This window comes from Abramis brama, assembly GCF_963993115.1.
Source record: "Abramis brama genome assembly, chromosome: 16".
Lineage (NCBI taxonomy): Eukaryota > Metazoa > Chordata > Actinopteri > Cypriniformes > Leuciscidae > Abramis > Abramis brama.
Window position 1 is genome coordinate 8,958,895 of NC_139978.1, and position 24,638 is coordinate 8,983,532.

Here is a 24,638-nt window from a genome sequence, read left to right on the forward strand (position 1 = left end):
TAATTTGATGCAAATGAAACAAGGATGTGAAGACAGATATTCTATTCAATTTATCACACTGTTGTATACCTGGGTGTTGTCTAAGTCCCTTAATCACAAGTCAATTTATCTTGGTTGCAATCTTGGTAACACAGGCATGTATATTCGGAATACGGAAATCTCCAGAACAGTTTGTCAAGAGTAGTTTTAGATCCGCCATATACATCATAAGTTATCTCATTCGTTTTCTAATGAGCTGTCCATCTCCTCCATTTGCTTGGAAAAAAATGTCCATTGTGGATATAAAAGTCCAGACAATAATGATCCATTGACCTTAAAAACTACAACATATTGAAGGGACTGTATTTATACCTCTTGAGCCTAGTTTATGTATGGCCTCTACCCTGACAAAGGGCCTCTTATGTCTATATATTCATGCATTAATTGAATTGATACACAAGCCGTGAAGGTGATTTTCACATCTGTCTGTTGGTTAAAAATAAACAAACCTGCCTTTGTCAATCTTTGATCCGATGTGTGGGGTAACGTCACGTGTGTCTTTTGCTGGGAAAATCTGACAGATAAGCAAAAGGTGCATCTCATTTTAGCTACTCAAGGACACACATTATCCACTCAAAACAAAATCAGCTCCCCAAAACACCTCTCACACTGAACTGACCTTTGCCTTTAAATAACAGAGCTTTCATGTGCAACAGCAATTGGAACATCAGTAGATTTTTCATTTTCACAAATGTAGATTTAGAGTGTCTACTGACATGCCGACACCTGTTAGAATGGCATCGCCTTCTGGAACTCAGGGTGGGGAGATGTGTGGAGATCATGGAGATGATCTTTTGTCATGTTTGCTCCCAGTTAGGTGGTAGTAAGCACAGGTAGAGCAAATAACAGCTAAACAAACAGAAGAAGACAGTAGTGTGTGATAAATGATGAGACCTGTGTGAACACAAATAACTCAAACAAGATCAAAAGATTTTGTAGTCTTCATGTAGAAGAAGAGTTCATACCAGTGTTGCAGAAGCTACTATAAATTAGGAGTAGCTTGTAATCTGTCAAGCTATAGTTTTAAAGTTGATAAACCACAGTCAAGGTTTTGAATATATATTTTTTTAGTAATTACAATTTTTTTGCCACTAAAACTGATACATTTACATTGAAAAACTAGAATGCACCCCCATTTATATATTTGTTTATTTGTCAGCTTCCAAATTGATGTTCGGCTTTAAAAACCAAGACCTATAAAATGCTGCACAAGGGCTCAAGTCCATGACTCATTTGGAGTTGCTTCTGACCCTGATCTTTTGCTTCCCTATTCAGAGAAAATAAACTTTATGAGTAATCCACAAGACATTTATACAGCTTTGGTACATGATCCATAAAGATCCATATGAGAACTCAAACAGTGTCAGTAAAAGTGATCTGGCAGTGCAGGAGGCTTGTGTCTGTCTACAATTCGGGTTTCCAGACAAATGTTCTTACAGCTGCAGCAGTAAAAATTCAAGAGAAGGGCAATACGAATCTCATTTCATCTCTGTGAGTGATTGAATTTTCATCTCTAAATTCAAGACATTCACTCTGTGCTCTCTATTATGCAAAGTTGTGAATATTATGACTTATGTTAGAAATGTGAGATTATATTATTTCAGACTTTAAGAAGCTTAGAATTATCAGTTGAGATTGCTTAGGCAATCATCATTATTACGGTTGCTCATATGTGGGGCTAATGCTTTGGACCAAGGAGCCAAGCTTTTGCAAGTTAGCATGGTCCTTGTTGTAACTACACCATTCAGCTGCAAACAGAATCTATTTTCACTGATTACCAGTGATGCATAATGCTGAATTGTCAGTACACAATCCTGGTTTTCAAAATGAACTCGGAATTGTACCCAGAACACCATAGAAACTACATAGCAACACACTAAAAACACTCAGAATACCAAAAAAAAACTGCACAGCAATCCCCTGATAACCACCTTGCATGTGGTATCATACTAATTTAAACAGTAAAAAATGCTGATGATAAAAAAAAGACAAAAATCAAGAAATATATACCACCTTAGCGATATATATTGGTAACCTAACCCTAACTATAGAATTATATTTTTTAGAACACTTTGTTCATGCAAAATTAAATTATTATGGTATGGAACCATATAAAGTGTACTGTAGGTTATTTTTTTTGACACACTTGGCCAAGTGAGTGTCCCCACAAGGATAGTAATATCAGTAAATTATGGGGACATTTTCTTTTTTTGGTCCCCAAGAGGAAAACAGCTTATAAATCATACTAAATGAAATGTTTTGAAAATGTAAAAATGCAGAAAGTTTTCTGTGATGGTTAGGGGTAGGGGATAGAATATACAGTACAAAAATCCTTACGTCTATGGGAAGTCCCCATAAAACATGGAAAACTGTGTGTGTGTGTGTGTTGTGAGTACACTGATAGAGCTCGGACGCAGAGTGTTTGACAGAAGTGAATTAATTGGGCCCCCTCGGATCATTTGTCTTTATTGCGAAGGCTAATTGGAATAGAAGCAGGTGTTAATGGCAACAGCACAGTGACTGAAGACTGAATCTCCAATGCAAGCCTGTAATGGAACTCTGTGAGTGAACTTAACCATGTTTTAATTAGATTTCATTCTGAAACTAAACCTCACGTTTCTCCTGTTTGCCCTCTAAAGTGAGCTGAATAGACTCAAAGTGTGTGTGTGAAGTGAATTCTGTGTTAAAGGCAGAAAACGTTTGAGACTGTTTCAAGTCAAGTCACATAATGTTTTTAAATATAACACTTTTCACAATACACATTGTTTTAAAGCAGTTTTAGAGGGGGAATGTTAATGTGTATAATCTTAAAGGGTTAGTTCACCCAAAAATAAAAATTCTGTCATTAATTATTCACCCTCATTCAGTTCCAAACCAGCAAGACTGTCGTTCAACATTGGAACACAAATAAAGATCTTTTTAATGAAATCTGAGAGCTTTCTGTCCCTCCATTGACAGATAAGCAACTACTATTTTTAAGCTCCAGAAAGGTAGTTAAGACATTCTTAAAATAATCCACGTGACTCCAGTGGTTTAACCTCAAATTTACACCGTGAATGCTTTGTTTTCATAAAAAAAAATAAAAAAAATGTACCACTTTATTTACAAAATATTAATCTCCAACGCATTTTTTTTTGTAAATAAATTGGTAAATTATGTTGTTGTTTTTTGGCAAACAAAGCACTTGCCTTGCTTCATAAAATTTAGATTAAACCACTGGAGTCTTCAATGTCTTTACCTTTCTGGGGCTTGAAAGTAGTAGTTGCATACACTGTAAAAAAATTCTAACCCTCCCAAATCAAAAATTTCAAGTGACCGATAACATCTAAATTTTTCAATTGGCCCAAGTGAAATTCTTGTTGCAATAGTCTGTTAACATTGGCTCAATGAGAAATAATACGTCAGACTAAGTGAAAAATTTAGATGTTATCGGTCACTTGAAATTTTTGACTTGGGGATGTATTTTTTTTTACAGTGTATCTTTCAATGTCTGTCAACGATTTAATTAAAAAGATCCTCATTTGTGTTTTTGGGTGAATTTTCATTTTTGGGTGAACTAACCCTTTAATATCTCATGTCTTATGGTCGCATTTAGAAGATTAGAACTGGGCGATAATATAGTTTACATTTTGTGATGATACAAGAAATCAAGCAGTTGAAATTTTCTATATAGTATATATCGCCCTACACAAGCAAACTACATGTGGATAAAATAGACATACTTATATATCCAACTTTATATAAGAGCTGGGTGATGATATAGTTAAATTTTGTAATGAAATAAAAAAATAAAAATAAGGCAGGTGAGATTTACTATATATCGCTTTATGTGAGTGTACTGTATTTTAAAGTAGCTGTATAATGTTTTACACACACATGTATATTGCAGATGAACAAACAATACGTGCAAAAGTTAGTCAACATGAACTTAGTCATCAAAATGGACCCTAATCACTTCCTGTTCTTATTTTGCATAATTCAATGGATTGGGATAGATTAGGGAATTAAGATTTAAGAATAGGGAAAACATAACCTATACTGTAAGAGTAACAATTTCAGAATGTGGTCAGACTTTTTGAGTTGGTGTTTGTTTATATGATATTTGGATTTTGTTTACATTGCTCTAATAAGGCGTCTCATTGTTCGAAGTGAGGCTGAACAGGCGTTTCTGCGTGTCTGATCCACTGTAGCCTTGTTAGCATGCGGAAGCTCGGTTCATCACAATGTGATGTCAGCAAGTTTTAATGGCCACACGTTTTACCAATTATACCACATAGGGATGAGAGTGGAAAGTCACTGGGGTTTTGATGTGGTGTTTACTTGTAGGAGGGCTGTGTTAGCATAGACATGTTGGTGTGTGGTCTGTGTACTGCTCGCCTCAGTGCAGAAGCTCACCTGAGGCATTCAGGTGTGTGTGTGTGTGAGTGTGTGATAGATTGTAAACCAAAAGGAGGAATTCTGGTTGCATTGCACAATGTGCCTTTGTTTCTTGTGTGTCCTGTGAGGCTTAACGGGCTGCATATTTTAGCTGAAATGTTGCTTGATGTTTGTAGAAAACGTCAGCTGACCGAACTTAGTCATATGACTCTGGGAGCTTGCATAGTTACGTTTTTTTTTAGCCTTTTCATTTTTGATTAGCTGTGTTTGCTAAGGCAACATAAGTTGCTCATATTTGAACTTATGTTATGAAGCATCCATTACCCTTATTATTCACTATGGTCCAGACTCAATACCATAAAAACAGACTACTTGTATATTGGCTACAATACACTCTTAAAGAACACTTATACACAAATTCAAACATGGAACAATACAGCAAAACCCAAATGCCTTGCTGAAAAAATATCTTAAACCAGCCTAAGGTGGTTTGCTGATCTTAGCTACCCATCAGTCAGGTTAGCTGGTATACTCTGTTGGTTTTATAAGGATTTGTGGCATTCGTCAGATGGTTAGACCATCTGGTTTACCAGCAAAACCAGCTAAACATCAGCCCGGCCCAGCTAAACTAGCTAAGAACAGCAAGCCACCAAGCCAGGAGCAAAAACAATAAAATAAAATGCGCTAATGGGCTTCTGTTTTGATATTTTGATATTTTATGTTTTACGACGTAGATCAGCATTTAACAGTGTGAATTTGAGGTGAAAACAATCTATGCTATTGTGATCACAGTTTCTAAGGCGTGTGTTTTTGGGAGTTGAGTGCTGATAGATGTAATGTTTTGAAATTTTGCTCCTCATTGTTCCTTGTTAAATCAATGCTTTAGCCTGAAGCAGCGTCCAAACAAATTACTTTCTACACACTGTCATCACATCCTCAGCAGTCCAACTGTCATCCACTGGGATAGAGGAGTGTGTGAACACCGTGCCCCCACGGACCTCTTGACACAGGGTCCAAACACCACACACACACACACACACACACAGGCAGGTCTCGGGCCGTCTCAGAAGCATTACCGAGGGTCTTGCGCTAATGGTTGCCATGTGCAGTTTTACCAGCGTTTAAGGGGCCGCCCGTCTCTAACTCTCTGCTATCATACTCTTCCAAAAACATTACCACATAATACCTTAATGCCTTTTGTGTCTATGCGGGGTTTGAAGGAAAGGGAAAACAGGAGGTAAATAAGGATCCATGTTTGTTCAGGCTGCGCAGGAAAAGTGCCTTATTGTTTTCAAGCCTTCTTCCATCATGCTTTTTCATCCCCTTATCCACTCTCGTTCACCCACCACCCTTCTTTCTCCTCCTTTTTGCAGGCTGTTAAACGTGGTGAGGCCTGTTGGCTGCCCTGCCGCTCAGACTTGGAGCAAAGTCAGCCTTGCGCGGAGGAGAAAACTGCAAATTAGACTTTAACACGGAAAGGATTCAGAGATTTCGTATTTTGTTTGGATAACACTTAAGCGCTGATATCTTCCGTCCAGTTGGCTGGCCTTCGCAATGCTGATAAATGAGAGATTCATGCTCTTTTTAAAGGCTTTATTGCATTGTAATGAAACACCAAGCAAAAATGCATTCTGACCTCACTTGTAATATAAAAGTATAGCAACATTCACGTTCTAAAATGGATAGTTCTGACTATCTGATTGGATCAGCCACAATCAAAGCTGTTGCAAAATGCAGATAAATATGCTATTGCTACCGTATATTCATGCACATTTATATAGAATATATATTATTTTATTTATAAAGTTGCTACATTGCTTGGCAACCATGATTAGCCTACAGTAGGGCTGCACAGTGTTGAAGAAAATGCAATAACTTGTTAATGCGATATGTGATACGACAACGATTTAAGTTGGTTCAAATCAATTTAAATTATATTGAAAATTATATAACCAACATACATGTTTCTCGTTCTTTTGGCACTAAATAAATCTCATACGTCATTCTCTAGTCTATTCTCTGCTATCTGTGTTGACTTAAAATTTTGACTTGTCATGATTTTAAAGTATTAAAGTCATATCGGCATATCAGCAATAGCATGAAAAAGGCATGAAATCTTTCACTTCTAATTCACACAAAATTATATCAAAATGCCAGTCTTGGGGAGTGTGCTTGTAAACATAGTCGGTTATGTCTCAAATGAACATAAACAGTTGAGAAATAAAATGCTTGTGTACCAGTATATTGGATCTGTGCAGCTCTTAAAGTGACAGCAGCCTAAATTCCTGCTGCGCTGCTGTGTGTTTTAATGTTAATCAAAAAACAAAAGACAAAAAAATCACTCACTACTCTCAGCTAAGTAACTTTAATAAGGATTAATAAATATTTCATTTTTGAACTTTGCTAATTTAAAACATGACCAAAACACTGTTATACATCATGCATCTATTATAATGACAACATTTCAAATAAGAGTGCAATTGACAAATATCGGTATCGGAATCTGCCAATAGTTGTTTGGTAAAATCGGTATCTGGCAAAAAAAATCCTATTGGTGCATCCCAAATATGTACTGTAGGTGCTTTAAATACATTTTACAAACTGAATGAGAAGTCAAAATTATTCTCTGTGGACATCGACACAATACCATGGATATGCTCTACAGAAATTAAATTGAACGTAACCAACAACCTTCATTTAATTCTGCAGCGTATAAACTCATACTGATACAGGAGATGCATTAGTGTATTTTTCAGGCTCTTCTCAGTTAGCTGGCAACATTGCTCAAATCAACAGAAGTCAGATGTTCTTGAAATAACATGTTATTAGAGCGTTTTATAAATGCAAACAGCAGTGATCTTATGTAAAAAAAAAAAAAAAAAAAAAAAAAAAAATGGTACAATACATGTATTTACTCAGGCCAAGACACACCATGAGGGAGTTTTTAAAGGAAGTTCACTGCCAACAGTGCACCTTCAGATACTGCCGTCAGATGGAATCAATGGAAAGGAAACAGTCTCTTATGAAAAGCGGGCGAGATCTTCCTCTCGGCTCTGTGAGGCGTCCTTGTTCTGGATCGAGGCACTGCACTGTTAAAACACTGACTGCCTTCTAATCTCTGTCTTACAACAGTTGATCTGTGGAAAATATGAAAGATGGAAGTGATACGACAGAAGAATGAGAGAAGTCTTGTTCTTTAATATTAAGATCAGCCCTCACCACACTATTTTTGAAAGTACATTGCCTGAACTGTTTTTCTAAAACATAAATTGGCAGCTTCTGTTTTCTTATTCCCATTAATAATTGCATTCTTTTGCATATTCTGAAGAAAACACTGACTGGCGTTTACTCATAAATGCAAAGTAATGTCATGAATCTCTAGATGGCGCAGGCTGATAGGTCCTTAACTCAATCTGCTTGCAATCACATCATTCTCTATAGGGCACAGCTGATTGGTTCCTGCTGTATAAGTAGCCAATGAGCATGCGTGCTCAACCTGCAAATACTTGGTCAGCATTTGCTGTAGAAGTGTAGCACACTTTCAGAAACCCTCCACCTTCCCCAGCTCCACCTATATAGATCTGCTATGGGTAATTCATGTATGCTGTATTGTGCAGCAGCGGCATGTCTTACTTGCTCACAGTGTCATGTATGTATTGGCAGTAGCAAGTCCTGTACTTGCTCTATAGCAGCAGCAATAACAGCAGCAGCAGCGTAGCAGATCTATTCCGCCAAGACCAAACATATAACATTGTCATATCTATAACCAAACACTCAGAGAGTTGTCATGACAGAACTATGATGTGCTGTAGTTGCATAAGGTGTTTCTCGCTAAGTCATTGCTTGGTGTTTGCTTACTGGCTTGAGTTAAAACAGTGAAAAATCCCATAGACATTCAATGAAAGACAGATCTGAGCATATCATAGAGACTTAGGGGGGTCTCTATGATGATATGCTCAGATCCGTCTTTCATTGAAAGTCTATGGGAGTTTTTTTCATATTTCATTACTGTTTAGGCTAATAAAAAGCACATTTCGACTGCTGTAGCCAAACCATGTTATTGTGTTTAATCTCAGAAAGAATGAGAAGCTATGGACTAGCTATCGAGGCCCATTGGATTTAGTTTTTATTGTGTTTGCTTTAAGTGAGAGCAAGAAAAGACAAACTTTCCCTGAGCCACTGACAGAGGATATTTATATCATTTAGAAGGCCCCTTGAATGTGCCACACTGAGGGCGGTAATTGTGTAAGCCTGTTAGAGTTGATTACTAATTTGGAAACCGACAATAGAGTGCCGATTACCCGGCACTTAAACACAATTAGTGAGAGCCGATAGGAGTCAATACCAATACCAAAGGCCTGAAGAGTTAGTCAATAACTGACCCTTGCTTTGTAGCATGCCGTGTGGGTTGGTATGCACTTACCCTTCTGGCTTTTAAATATATCACACTTTGTTTTAATACTAATTATACATTCCTAAAATATGTATATGTGAGTTAATGCTACATTTTTTAAGTGAATATCATACAATGAATGGAATACTGTAAACTTCTAATATCAACATGCTTTCAGTTTCTGAATTTTTGAATAAAAAATGTTCAATATTTTTTCTATATTTGTTTATGATTTCTTTAAAAATGCTCTGAAAATTTGTTTCAAAGTGATATTTTATATATTGGTTAAAATATTATAAGCCCTTATTCATGTCAATCTGGTTTAACCAACATATGGTGAGCCTTTTTGTTATTATGTGACAAGAAACCATGAAACAATAAATTATATCACAGAGAGGGACCATAGAAATATGTTAGAATTTGTATGACATGATATGGTTTGTTCAGATTGTTGGTGTAATATACCATACACGTTGTTATAATCACTTCAACAATTTATGTTAAATATAAGGTAACACTTTACAATACGGTTCCATTTGTTAACATAAATTAACATTTTTTAAATCTTAATTTAATTTAAATATTAACTTATACATTATTAAAATCAAAAGTTATATCTGTTGATATTATTTATTGGACTTAAGCAAATGAGAACTAACAATACACAGTTTTATTTTATTAACCAACATTTACAAAGATGAATAAAGAATGTAACAAATGTATTGCTCATTATTAGTTAATATAGTCAATGCATTAACTAACGTTAACTAATGGGGCCTTATTGTAAAGTGTTACCAATTATGATAAAAAAATAAAATGAAAACATTTTTAAAGGATAAGTTTCAGCTGTGCTCATAAAAGATGTCTGTTAGCGCCAGTTTGTTCAGACTCAAATCGGTACTCGGGGGTAAGCGAGAGCTTCTAAACAAATCAATACAGTAAAGCGCATTGAAGCACAGAGTTACTCTCTCCCAAAAAACAGAATGTAAGAGAAAAAGAGTGTGAAATGAAACAGGTACATGTTTGTTCTAAATTTAGTAAACATCTTCATGGATGTTAGCGCTCCTGTTTGTGTTTAGAGTTGGAGAATAATGTGTGGATGTATGGCAATTGGCTTTTGTGGCAATTAACAGGCCTTAATTACGGCTGAATGGAAAGTGAAGAGCTTGATCGTGCTTTCAGGCCTTCAAAAGCCTCGTCTGCTGTTTGATTGGACACTGATCTTTGTGCAGTGTCTGTAATTTAGCTCACAGACACTAAGTGCCGATCTCAAATTGTGTGTTGTTCTCTTGACAAGCAGGAGTCGCCAATTAACCCCTAGTCATTAGACTTGTTTATCAGCATTGGTAATTAAGATGCTAAGTAGGGTTCGCAAGACACTACCATCTTCATTTTCTGCATTGTTGAGGAGCAAGAGAGGGTAAAATAGCGGAGGGGTGGGGGAATTGTTGATTTTCTTGGCATTGCTTGCAGGATTTTAATACATAATCATGGCACAAATGAGTTTAAAATAGCCAGAATACTTTTTATGTTGTATCACTAAAGTGGCAGAATGTTTTTTTTCCTAGTCCAAACCATGAGGCAGAAGAAAGAGAATGTCTGGGAACGCGTGCCAAATTCCCAAGTCAAGAAATTTGGCTGCTATTAATAGAATAGTGAGTGATTATTTTTGAAGCACAGCGGAATGATATCATTCCTTCATTTGGATCATTATTTAAGGAGCTCATGTTGTCCTATCACATTTCCTGAATTACTCTAAACATTATTATCACCTCTTTATTAGATCATTGTTATTTATTGTTTTGACTTAACCTTTAGTCACTCAGTTAACAACAATATCCATGTATTGTGTTAATGTAAACCACTGCAGGATTTATTCTACGAAATCATAATTGTTTAAATTCCATGACCAAATGTTTTGAGTCTTTTATGTAATTACATTGTAATAATTGCAGTGCATTGTTACTACAATGTAATAACAGAAGTTTTTTTTTTGAAATATCTACCTTTTGAATTATTGAATAAGCAAATAGATGTCAAAATAGACAATTTGTGACATTGAAGCACTGACTATATATTGCACGTGTTATTATAACACATTTGTGGGCGCTATACGTCTAAAGCTTCTGACATTCTCCAAATGCTGCTCTGTTTCTCCAAAGTGCACCTATCCCACTGCTGTTCTCACCTCTACATTCACCTTCTCTCCTCCACCTCTGATGGAAATCAGCCTCTCTGCCCAGCGTGAGGCTCAGATGGATGCAGAGGGTCTGGATCAATACCAAAGGTCATTCTGCTAAAAGGCCTTTGGCTCCGCAAGTCTGAAATGTCAGTGGTGAAATATGTGTCGTTGCCCCGAACCGGACAGCTCTACTGTGTCGCTTAGTCGTCCACATTAAGGCTGGCGGAGCAGTAAACGGTCAGGTATCTAAAACGCATTGGCTGGTTTTCCATTACGGGAAATAAAAACAGGAGTGAAATTTTAGTGGATATGTGGAATCGGATGTGTATCAGTGTGTGAAGACCATGCCAACGAGAGAGATCCTGATTCTTTGAATGCCCTTGTGTCTAGCGGTGTTCTAAGCCAAGGCTCAGAGTTTGTGAGTGTGTGTAGCTGATTTGTTAAGCGCAGACCTCGTGTGTGTGTGTGTGTGTGTGTGTGTGTGTGTGTTTCCAAGGTAAAGCTGGCCAGAAGATGGACGCCTGTTGCGTGTGGCTTTTGATGGAGAGAGGCAGCTGGGTGTGTGAAGAAGTGTAGAGAGCGGAGGCGGTCCAGGCCGCTGCTGTCCTCTATTCACTGGCTCTCGTTAAAGGTCCTCACCCGCTGCTTCCAATCAGACGCTCTTTGTAGCTCTCGCTCTGTGCCAACGCACCCGGCTTACAACTCACCAGCTCTGGCACATCTGTGTCCGCAGGGAAGGAGAGAGAGATGGGGATGAGGGGTGGTGGGCGGCAGAACAGTGTGGATGGATGGATGTGGTATGAGGAGTTTGTAAGAACCCATAAGAAAGAACAAGCACAATTGGGATCTCTTTAATGTCGGTTGTGTCTCCATGAAAGGAACGAGATGGCAAGCACATGGAGACTTTCTAAGATATTTACATTTGAAAAATGTGCCTCTACCTACATTTTCAAAAACGTACCTATAAATGCAATTCACTGCAGTTTTCAGTTTAAACTAACCCTCAGTGGACATTTTCTCAGTGAGCATGGGTTGGATATTTTTTCCTGAGGAAAAGACCCCAATAATCTCACATAGCCTTTGTCTCCTCTAGAATGTCTCAAATTGTGCTTAGATTTGCCAGAATACCAGTCAGCAATAAAATGGTCAGAGATTTGAATATAAATGCAAAAATCTCTCATCAATTATTTCATAATTGTATAACTCTGTAGTCTTATCATAACAACATAGAGTACTCTTTTCCCTTGTTTCTAGTTTTATGGAAATTGGAATCATCTGAGACTAAAGTCAATTTATGAGAGTGCAGCATTTAAGTCAAGAATCTGATGAATGATTCTTGATAAGAAGAGATTTCTTTGCTGAACCCTTTAAAGGACCTTTATTTTTAAGATTGTGGCAAATAGGGAATCTTGGACAATGAAATCAATGTCAAATGAAATCAAATGTGGATGTGATTTTGGTTTTGTGCCATAAAAGGTATGGTCACATTCATTTTGTGGGAAAAAAAGGTCCATTGTCCATTACTAGTGTATACAATGAATATTTAATTGTTATTTATTGCTTTGACTTAACCTTTATACAGTCACTCATTTAACAATGACATCCATGGATTGTGTTAAATGTAAATCAAAGATTATGTTTAAATTTCATAGCCAAATGTTTTGGGTCTTTTATAACCATGCAATTACATTTGTAATAATTTCAATAATTGTTACCACAATGTAATAACAAACTTAAGAGAAGCTTTTTTTTTTTCTACCTTTTGAATGATTGAATAAGCAAATAGCCAAAATAGAAAATTCTTGGTTTGGGCCTCAACTGGTCTATAGTGTAATTTAGATCTGGATCTTGCAATGGATTTCCCTCCCTGCTCAGTAATTTTGATCCTCAAAACATATCTTTAGTTTATTTAAATGTAACCTTTCCTTCATTTACTTGGCGTACACTTGCGTTCATAAGATTAGTGCCAATGTGTGGCATGAAGAAGATTAGCGTGTAATTCTATAAATCTTTGCTTGTGACTTTTTTATGAACTCTCTCATGGATTTCTGCGGCTGATGAGGTGCCTCTGCCAGAGGAGCGCTTTAAGCTCACCATATATTTTATTAGACAGGCTTGTCAAAACAGACACCACATTGGGCAAACAGTGGCAGCTCAAAGCACAACTCTGACAAGGCCTCGGGCATCAACATAGAGGTCACAGCTCCGTCAGGTTCCCAAGTTTGTGCGGTATCGCCATCGTTTAGTGTCTCATTGACCCTGTCTCTCAAAAGCTGGTCCAGGTGTTCAACGCCCCATCTTCTTTACAGCTTGGCGGCTCTGAGAGGCGGAGCGTGGCTCAGGTTAACTTCCTGTAACCCAAACTCCAAAGAGAGGGGGGAAAGGAGAATTAGTATGTACTTGCACAGAACGCACAGGCTATTGTCGAAAGTGGTGTCTTGTGTCTTGATCCCATTACAAAGGTAAATAAGAAGAGCAGAAAACTGTAATTCAAGTGTTCTCATTGCAGTTCATGCTGATGTCATGTGCTTTCCCTCTCCATTCAAGCTTGTATTGTATGTAATTATGTGATTAGTCAGGCTCTTATAACTTGTGTGGAAGTAGAGTTGGTTGGTGCATAATGGTGATGAAGAAGATACTCTACTAGCTTCCTGAAGTAAATGGGAGTGCTCATCAGTTTATGAGCGTCTGATTGGAAGATCGTTGCTTGAAGCTGTAACATAGTGAATATACACTTTATATCAGTTAACATGAACATTTCAACAAAATCACTTGCATTGAGGCTAAATAATTGTTTATAGTGATGTAAATTAAATTATTTACTGAACACTGGTGTCTTTTATCACATTGCTGCTGCCAAGTCATTGAAAGACTTTTTGATGTTAAAGTGATTTTTGACTTTAAAACCACTTTATGTCATGAATCGCAACACCCTTTAACCTTAAAACATCCTCTTTCGTTTATTAATTTGGAGGTTAATGCAGGTCGCTGTTGTGCAGCTTCCTCCAAAAACCTGGAGAAAATATTCGAAAAGTCATAAGTAGGCTAATATTCAGTCAGTTGGTTCTATCATGCTGGATGTTGGTGTTTGGAGGGCGATAAAGATGATATGATGTGACGCATTTGCATATCCACAATCCTGAGTGTGTTGTGCACATTGGAGGCCCAGCCTGACCTAATTAAATGCTGCTGGATAACAGTCAAGTCATAAGCACAGCTAGCCTGGGCTTTTACAAAAGCTCAACTTTAACTTAAAGAGATTAGACAACTTTTGCAAGATATTAGCTGTTCAAAAATGAGAAAAATGTCCCTAAGCCTCTTGAGCGCGAGGGGTGAGCAAACAGGGGCTCTTTTGTTCCCGTGGAGGGGCCGGACAGTGCCGGGCAGGGGCCTGGCTCCGAGTCGCTGTGTGCGGGACCGGGCAACACTGCTGATCCCTGCCCCTGTAAACCCAATCAGCTCCGGGATTTAGACAGGGATTAGACTCCAACCTACCAGCACAGCACTTGAAAAAAAAAAGGACTGGAGAAGGGGGTGTTCGGCCCACCCAGGAGGTCACGGTAGTAGCGGAGGAGAGTGACACAAGAGGCGGAGAGGAGAAAAAGGGAACATGTGTCCTAAAAATCATTTGTGCATTAAAGTGGCCCTATTATGCTTTTTCGAATATTATGTTTCATGCAGTGTGTGATATAGCTTTTTGCGCGCGACAAATTGTTTCCTAAAAGAAAGCATCAATTCTGAACTGCCGAAACGAGTCGTCAGCAATTCCAGCCTCACTTCCTGTTACATATCTAAGTAACAATATAACAAATTTGCATAATGCCAGTCTACGGTTTTCATTGGCTGCCCTTGAACAACATCTACTTTGAACAATGTCTACTTTGACCCGCCCTCAAACGCTGTAGTTGTAGCTGAGGCCTGTAAGATTTTGGCTCGTGTTGTTGACATGTCGAGAAGACTTTACTTTGAGTGCTGCAAATCCACTTTGCATGCAATTCTACAAGATGAGGACGGAATCACACTGTAATTGATACGGAAAAAACGACGCCATCGTTACTGTTTGTATCACTGTGTAAACATGTGCTGAACGGAGCTGAAATTCAGATATAGTAAAAGGCGTTTGGTTTCCAACAAGTGCTGTAAGCGGTAGAGACCAATCACAACCGAGCGAATCATCTGATCAATCAGAGTAGAGTAGGCATGCAGAAAAGATGAGTTTAGAGAGACTGAATCTTCAAACAAACCTTTTTTTGTAGACTTTTTGAGAAATTAGGTGATGTGCATATATGAGAACAATGGTGTTTTTTGACCTTGGATGCATGCAAATCTACTGTAGGAGACCTCCAAGATAAAATTAGGAACCTTTAAAATAGTGTATGGGGCATTGTAAGTCACACTTAAAAATGTAATGGTCATTTCATTAGAAACAATGTCAAAGCAAGTGGCATCTGCAAACAAATGCTGCTTGAGCTTTTCTCAGAACTAATTTCACTTTTCTAAACCATTTTTTGCTATGACTGTGAATAACCTGGTTGTTTAATTAGTTTTAGTGGATGTATAAATTCAGTTAAGTTCACAGTGTCCTGGCAGAGTAATGTCAGGTGCATTTCATCACGTTAACTACTGATATATTTTACTTATACACAATACTTTTGTCTTCATTTTAAACAGTTAATCTAAAACGTAACAAACACATTTAACCTGTAAAGTGTGCTTGTGTTGTCATTCTGAATGAATGAATTAATTAATTATATGGTAGAAATATGGTAGCAACATTTTAAGTTTTAAAGATTGAACTTATATTTACAGTTAAAAAATCATAATAAATACCTTTATAATATAATGACAATCCAATGTGAGCTGTAAATAATAAGATGACTTTCTGATGTTCTTTTCTCACTACAATTTTCTCACACATTTAACAGTATTTTACTGAAAATTACATGAAATGTCCCATTAGATCTATTACAGTTCTTCAATATATAGTGTAAGGGAACTTATCAATTAACAGGTTTTGTACCGTAGCATTTAGCCTTTTCCCATTAAAATTAAAACACTTTTTAAGTGAACAATAAATGGCTCGATAATTTGGATTGCAATAATACGTTCAATTAATTTATGACTGTAAATCACAACGAAATGCCCTTTTTATTAATCCAACGTCTTTAGATAACATATTTTTATATGTGCTGTCACTTACAACAAATTGAAAAGATCCCGAAATAGAGAGAGAAATCACAACAAACGGCTTTTCATCAGGTCAGACGGCTGGAGAATGTGATATCTCTCTCCGAATGTGATAATCGATAAACTTGAGAAAGCTTCATTGTGGCCTTGCATCAATCTCTCTCTCTCCGCGGTGGCGAGCGGAGACAGATAAAGACACACAGATGCTTTGGTGTGTAACGAGGCCTGGCTCCTGTCATCACAAACCCTTCGTTGTGCCTGTGAAATCCTCTCACACACACACACACTGAGATAGAGGGTGGCTAGACACAGCAGCCATGTGACGGGTGTCATATGGAAGAGCTTTAGTCCCTGTATCATCCTATCAAAGGAATGCTGCCTACGCCTGGATCTCCCACAAAGCCACCTCATGTGTGCCAGTCCAGAGAGGTGCAGGGGACAGAGCGACGCTGCATAAACACACACGTACACACATCTGTGTGCAGGTCATCCTGCAAGTTTTATCCTTTACTCATGACCGTTTGTTGTTTCGACACTGTAAGAAGTGGTAACACGCAATATTGTTACATTAAGGATCAGTTGATTCAGTCGTATTAAATCTGTTTTTAGACTTTTTCAGATTAACCATTTAGATCTTACCATACAAAGCACAATTACTTTATTTAGTTTTGTTTTATTATTATTTTTTAAATGTATAGTTCATATAAACTGGGGTTTAAAAGAAAATTTATATTCAGTAATATTATCGATTTAACTGTACTGACATGGAGCGGATATCCATGTCATGGACATCGGATGAGGACAAAATGTAACTGAATTTAGCTGGATAAAGACATATTGCCAGAGATGGTCTTATATTTTGGAGATTGGGAGGTCCATGGCTCTATCATTAGAAAAAGCGTAATGTAACTGTAACTGAATTTAGCTGGATAAAGACATATTGCCAGAGATGGTCTTATATTTGGGAGATTGGGAGGTCCATGGCTCTATCATTAGAAAAAGCGTAATGGCTAACTTGGATCAGGTGTGCCTTGATAACCAATCACAATACATACAGCTTTGAAGTCATTGCATTTCTTTTGGAGTTGTGTGACAGTCAATCACTGTTTGCGGATACCATAATAATAATAATAATAATTCATTACGTTTATATAGCACTTTTCTCTGCACTCAAAGCGCTTTTCATAGAAGGGGGAATCTCCTCAACCACCACCAATGTGCAGCATCCACCTGGATGATGCGACAGCAGCCATAGTGCGCCAGAACGCCCAACACACACCAGCTTACTGGTGGAGAGGAGACAGTGATGAAGCCAATCAGTATGGGGATGATTAGGAGGCCGTGATGGACAGAGGCCAATGGGCAAATTTGGCCAGGATGCCGGGGTTACACCCCTACTCTTTCGAAAGACATCCTGGGATTTTTAATGACCACAGAGAGTCAGGACCTCGGTTTAACGTCTCATCCGAAGGACGGTGCTCTTTGACAGTATAGTGTCCCCGTCACTTTACTGGGGCGTTAGGACCCACACAGACCACAGGGTGAGCGCCTCCTGCTGGCCTCACTAACACCTCTTCCAGCAGCAACCTGGTTTTTCTCAGGAGGTCTCTCATCCAGGTACTAACCGGCTCAGCCCTGCTCAGCTTCAGTGGGCAACCAGTCTTGGGCTACAGGGTGATATGGCCGCTTAATGATAAGTAATGATAAGTGCTGTAAGCTGAATCATACCTGTCACGCAATTGTCCATGACTCTTCTAATGAAACAGCATTTTTTTTGGTGTGAACTCTAAAAATAGATGAATCCAAAACGAGTGTTTAAGAACAAACATGCCGGGCTGTTGGCTCATTAAATGATAAGCTATTTCCTCTCAAAAGTAGTTTATTCAGCGTAGTGATGCCTCTCTTCCATTGACATCCATTAAAAAAAAGAGCCTTTTGTCTAGTTCAGCTAAGGTTGCAGGCTTGTCTTTAAGTGGCTTTGGGTATTGCCTTCCGTAGAGCTGCTTATAGCTGAATTGAACTTGTTTTATAAATGATGAACTTTGCAACATTGGTGCAGTTATTGAAGTGAACTAAAATAACATTGAACTGAACATTGATGGATTTTACAACATTAACACCACTATTTTCCTGTTAATGTGAAGATCCTTTGAAAAATCGATATTAATCTAATAGCGACTTTAAAGCAGACTCTATTTGACCATATTAATCAAACGTAGTTCAAGCTAAGGTTGCCAGGTCCGCGGGTTTCCCCTACACCAAACATTATTTGTAGTAACTCCCATCCAATGATCGCAAAGATCTTACATCTGACAAAAAACAAAGTTTCAGCTTCCAAATTCTGTCTATTTTTTATGACAAAGTTCAAATGGTTAAATGCTGTTTTGACGCTCTCAAATGTGACGTGACAGATTGCTGTTCCACCGTTTTAAACTTCCCTGTTGTTTACAGTATTAGTTGGGAGAGATTTTTTTCTTATGAAATCCAAACTCTTGGTATCATTAGATTTCAGTCTGAATAATCAGCTTTCGGTATTGCCGGAGAAATTTAGTATCGGTACATGTCTATATATAATATAAATGAATTAAAAATGAATATATAAATTTTAGATAATACAAATGTAATATATATTATATAATAGTATAATATAGTAGGTGATAGTTTAACAGTTCTTAGTAAACAATACATAAAAATACATAACATAAAAATAGGCTTCATGTAACATCTAAATTAAGTGAATTTATTCCAGAAATATTTATAATGACCGAATCAACCTAGATATATTAAGTATCCACAATGAATGCAATTTTTCCAGTCTATGAAAAACCTTTTTTTTAATGATTTTTTTTTTTTTTTTTTTTATAAATTCTTGTCTGACACATCTAAACATCCTGAAACTTCAGATCTATCAACAGTCAAAGGAAGATAAAGCTGAAGTCATCTCACATGGATAGACAGGCACTCAGGTCTGACTCTCAGGCCTCTCTGTGCCTGACCTCTGAAGTGTCCTTTCCTTCAGCTCGTTGAGTTCCTGCACCTCTGCTATCTGCTTCACATTCTTTCACGTTAGCAGCATCACCCCAGCGGACAGCCTCTTCACCAGCCTTATACACCCTATCTGTGTGTGTGTGTGTGACGGCAACTATCTTGGCCTCTCAGTTAATTGGTAACCAGAGTTTTTGAAAACTGGAAGAGCTTTTGAACACGATTGTAGACCATGTCTGCATTTGGTAAGTTTTTTTAGTGCTTAATTTTGGATAAGGAGTGAGTTGTAAGTCGGGCATTTTGGAATGATTTGTTGTAGCTGCGGTGTGAGATTGTGCAAGACGTGGATGTCTCTTGCCTCTTTTGAGTTCAATGTATTTTGCTGCATTTACCAGGAGTGAAAGTTTTATACGGACAAGGTAACATTGTTATTATCTTTACATTACATATTCTCACAGGTTCTTTATTAGCATAATAAAAACAGCAAATCTAGACCGTCCGTTCAGTTTGTCTTCGGTACGTCTCTTTTTATCTCAACTGCATAACATATTATTACACCGTACAATGATTTATAGTGATTTTTAGTTCAAGGTCATCTTGCTATGACAGTAAAATCAATATTTAACAGGGAAACTAAATGAAATGAGTTTTCCTGCTCTGTTTCTCTCTGTTCCTCCTGCATGTGTGCTGTGTTTATCTCTGTTGGTGGCTGCTTTGGAGGGTCATTCATATTGTGTCGTGTGGGCCTGTTAAATCTAAGAGAAGTTAGTCATTCTTCATCGTCTTGTTAGGTCTGTCCTCCTCTCTCTCCATCTGACAGCCTGGCCGCTCACCTTTAACCTCCACTCCACTACTCATTCTGTCCATTTTCTGTTATGTCCAGGGAAGCTGTGATATCTACAGCTGGGGTGAGTCTTCAGAAAAGACAGAGTTTGCCTTCAGGCCACACTCCATCACTTCAAACAGTAAAATCGCAACATCATTTTGCTTTCATATGTCATGTGTAGAAATGTTACCTCTGTAACTGCACAATATTATTTGTGGGGGTGCGCAAATATTGAAATTCTTGCTAATTGCCAGATCATTATTTTTATGTTGTGGACGATGATGGCTGATTATAAATCTAAATGAATCCAGCTAAATTTGCAATATCAGACCATCTAATTTGCATAATAAACCAACTGAATTATTTAAGAATAAAATATTCATTTCCAATATCCAATGCAAAGAAAAAGAAGGAAAGAAAATAAATATTTATACTATGATAGTATAAAAATGAAATAACGCTGTGACTGGTGCAATAATAATAATATTGGCTAAGACAGACATGGTCTCTTATATGTTGTGCTTTCTTAATCATCAGACTGCTGATCACATTGCTTCTACGACCAAACTTTGGGTGTCCAACAAAAAAATAAATGAAATAAATCGATAAATACAAGGACAGAAGAAAGTGATAAAATAGAGGCTGTTCTATCAGTCCATTTCCACAGCCCTCCCCTCCTGTCCTTGTACCTTGATTCCTGTTTAATATAGAGACTGATGAGCCCAATTTGGCAGCGTTTCTCCCACTGCTGGATGATTAATAGTGCTGTACGGTAGCATCGAGGAGCCGTCCTCTCCTTTGGCCCTCTCATCACGGTGATAGCTCTACCCCGCGCCCTGAATTGATGACAGAGGCTGGCCATTTGCAAATCAAATGGAGAGAGGCTGACTGTAACTCTGACACCTCCATGTCCCCTCTCTTTCTCTCGGCCTCTCTCTCTCACTCGTCCGCCCTCTCGTTACTCCCTATTTCACTTATTTGTTAAGTGTCTCTCCCATTTGTTATGCAAATGAGACGGGCGAGAGCCAGGGGTACGACATCATCTCCAAAGCATGATAAATATTTGATCAGGCGTAATGGAAATTGTCAAGCCCGTCTAATTGTGTCACACATTATCTGAAGGGAAGTAGCAAATTTGGACATAGCCTTTGATCTGTCTCTCTCTCTCTGTCTCTCTCTCTCTCTCTCTCTCTCTCGTTTCTGTCTCTCTCAGCCAGCACAAATGCTCATTTGCCTTTCATTTTCTCTCTCCATTCGCTATGTGCTCCTTGCCTCTCTGCTCATTTCATACAAGCAGAAAGCCACAGCTGAAAGTCTCTTGCAGAATCACATGACCAAGAGACGTTGTGCCATTGAAATCTCCCTTTCCTGTGTATTTACCCCCGGTGTCCCACACCACTCTGTACTCGGGCCGTTTTTGTTTCCTTTGTGTTGTGCGTTGCATTCTTTGCGATTCAGTTTTTTCCTGTTTGAGGAAATGCAAGGTTACCCAGAGGCTGGTTAGCCTCTCTCTTGTGCTTTCAGACTATACTGCTCAAAGTAAACAAACAAACAAATTAATAAGGTTGGGTGCAAATAAAACAAAGATTAATTGAGTATGTTTTACAAGAAAATACTCTTTCTGTTCGAGGACCAACATTTTACAGTAGCATTTTACAATGCATTAAAGGGTTTCTAATACACAGTGCCTTGCTCAGGGCATTCAGTTTTTTCTTCATGTCATGTGACAGTACAATCTGCATTTCAGAAACATTTCCCAGTTCCCACAAAACAATCAGGAAGGCCAACATAATGATATAGGACATGAATTCAAATCACACATTAAAGTAATGTAGATGCTGGATGGAGCGTATCAAAAATAGACAAAATGACTGTCCATTTTGTACATGGCAGAGTCACAGTTGTGCTGATATTCAGTACGACAGCACTCTGCAGTTTACCATTATTGGTTATGCATTTTCTGGTTACTTTTGCTGCTCTATTTTAAAACTTCACTGCCGTACTTAGCAAGTGAGCTAAAAACTGCCACATGATGTCACAAATTTTTGTGAAAAACAGACTCCAAACTGGAACATACTCAGCGAAGAGGCACTCCAGAGGCAGGCACAGTGGTGTTGATGCCTCTGGCTGCGGTTAATGGCCTGGGTTGTGTGTGCCGAATGCACTTTGTGGCAGTAAAGGTTGTGGAGTCTGTGCGCATCTGGCTCTTGTGTTACTTTCTTTGCTCGTCTTCCGCATGGCTCGGAGGCACGGCAGTGAGCTACCTGCTGAATCTCAGGAGACCGCTGGGATATTTATTCAGCCTGCGTCCACTCTGACCTCCCGTGCTTCCCCCAGCGATGGGATGTCTAGTCAGACCGCTGAAACGAAATTTGCGGAGGTACCGCGGGGAGCGGCAAAGAGCTCTGAGCGCCACTGTCTGACTCGTGACAAATAGTTGCTCTGCTCCGCTTCGTCCCCGGAGAGGGACACCTTATTTAGGATGTCACGCAGTGAGCAGAGGCAGAGATAACAGAGACAAAGCAGGGGGGTCAGCTCAGATTACCTAGGAGACCACCTCCGTTAAAGGGTGCCATTTGTTCCCAAATCGACCTGACGACCCCCCTAATTACCAGCCAATTATCTGGAATTCGCTGCAATTCGCTGGCGCTTTAAACAGCAAAATTGCCTTTCATTCTCCAACCGCTCGCCACGGCCCACCTCTGTGTTACCGCATGTGTACCGCAGTCTCAGGTACGAGGCGTTATTTATGCGAGTGAAAACCGGCCCTATGCTGCTAATGAAGTCACATGCTCTGGTGAATGTTAATTAAGTGAAGAAACACGTTGCATCATTAAGCATTTAGGACATAGTAGAGTATTATAAAGAGGCTGTCCTAGTTAGCTTACCGTGAGGCCTGACCTCGGTAATACTGAGATGTTTTTAAACAAAACATTATTTAAAAAAATGTGACTAACTATTGCCATCTTCATGCATCTTCTCTCCTTGGATAAAAAACAAACAAACAAACAAACACTTTTTTGGTTAATTACAGTGTTTAATAAGGGTATAGGTTTAGAGATTGTTTCCAAACCGTTCGTAACTAAACAAAAACGTGACTATTTTACGAGGTGGCGATTTCGTATGAATTTGTATGATGTGATTTGTACAGAAATGTAACATTTTTACGAAAAACATAAGCATTAAGGTCCACCTCTAAACCTAACCATCTGTGGGGCGTAAGCAGATCATATGAAAATGTATGAATGAGATCGTAAAAAAAATCTCAACAGCTTCATACACTAAAGCCCTCATCATTTTTGCAATATGCTATCTCACATGTGTCTGGGCATATTTAGGACATAGTAGAGTGTATTATAAAGAGGCTGTCCTAGTTAGCTTACCGTGGGGCCTGACCTCGGTAGTATTGAGATGCCTTTAAACAAAACATTATTTAAAAAATGCATCTTCTTTCCTTGGATAAAAAAACAAAAACCTTATTCATAGGCACTGTTAACTGTAAATTGTTTCCAAACTGATCGTAACTAAATAAAAATTTGACTATTTTAATAGGTGGCGATTTCGAATGAATTTGTATGATGTGATTCATAATCATGAATGTAACATTTGTAACATTTTTGCCGAAAAACATAAGCTTAAAGGTCCAGGTGAAAATATGAATGAGATCGTACAAATTCTATTCATTCTAATCAAAATGTATCTGAACAGCTTCATACACTAAAACCATCATCATTTTTGCAATATGCCAATTCACATGTGTTTTGGCATATTTTTATAACATAGAAGAGTATATTATAAAGAGGCTTTTAGCCTTCTATTGAGATATCTTTAAACAGAACATTAAAATAATAATATTGCATCTTTTCAAGCGTTTAAACAACTTTTTTTTTGCTTAATAACAGTAGTTACTGCCAATAAAAGTACAATTTCATAGAAAAGTGTTTTCATGAGCAAAATACAGAAATTTGTGTTATTTTTTTGTGATTAGTCACCTCATCTCTCATATGTATAGTATAAGCATGTATATTCATATAGTTGTATATTCTGGCCTGTATTCATTTATTCTAGGGGATGCATTATTAGATTTAAATAATACAATATAAGCTCCATTGTGATTCAGAATGTAGTGTAGTCTACATACATGATGTATTTCTAAGGATACTCCTTTCTTGAAATCTAGAATTCTTGTTAAACAATCTCTTAATCACTATTAATCACAATATAGACTTTCAGTCTCCTTTGCAATATTTAATCACAATAAATACATGCGTTCATTTTAAATCATTAGAGCATGGACCAACAAGAGAATTCTCAGTCATGCAAATAATCAACTCTCTCAAAGCCCACCTTTAAATTTCATAAAGTATCATTTAGTAAATACATTTTAGGTTTTCCCAATTATTATTATTATTTGTTGTTGTTGTTGTACATTTGTAACAGCCAAATACAGTTCAGCCTTATTCAGCAAAAAAAAAAAAAAATATATATATTTGACCAAAGAAAGCCACCACTGACTAATCACAATCAGGTATTTTATAGCACCGGTGTAATAAGCAAATGTTATATATAGCAAATGACATTGAAGGTGCAGATGCAGATATTTAACTGACCATCAGGTATGGACCATGTTATGCACCATGCTGTCTCTA

The 24,638-nt window shown here is 37.9% G+C and overlaps 1 protein-coding gene across 3 annotated transcripts in view; it reads left to right on the forward strand.

Moving 5' to 3' along the window:
• prdm16 (PR domain containing 16) overlaps positions 1 to 24,638 on the forward strand; it is a gene marked incomplete at its 5' end in the record, with an annotated part of 226,185 nt that overhangs the window by 32,021 nt on the left and 169,526 nt on the right. The gene's annotated exons all lie outside the window — the stretch shown is intronic.